Raw genomic sequence first — 456 nt, forward strand, 5'->3', positions numbered from 1 at the left:
CTCTCTCTCTTTCCCTCCTTTCTCTCTCTCTTTCCCTCCTTTCTCTCTCTCTTTCCCTCCTTTCTCTCTCTCTCTCTCATATAGTGAAAGACATTAGAGGAAACTTGAATTAAGTGCAGAGTGCCATTATAGTTCTGAATGAAAAAAAAAAGTTGAACGATATAAATAAATATGCTACAGATACTTTCAGCTTGAATCTACTTCCAACAAAAATAGATTTCATAAGAGGAATGTTCATGAGATAGAAGCAAGGTTACAAGCCTACTCCATAAGGAAAACAGTATAAAACAAATGAGAGAGAGAATTGTAGCTGTGATAGTTTCAAAGTTTTTTTTTATATTTCTGTATAAACTGAATAAGCAAGAACAGATATTGATTGTTCAATATATGGCAGTAATTTGTGAAAAACATTGGATTCAACGAAGATAGAACAAGAATCTGATACATGTGGATCAT

This window comes from Octopus bimaculoides, chromosome 4, assembly GCF_001194135.2.
Source record: "Octopus bimaculoides isolate UCB-OBI-ISO-001 chromosome 4, ASM119413v2, whole genome shotgun sequence".
NCBI classification, from domain to species: Eukaryota; Metazoa; Mollusca; class Cephalopoda; order Octopoda; family Octopodidae; genus Octopus; species Octopus bimaculoides.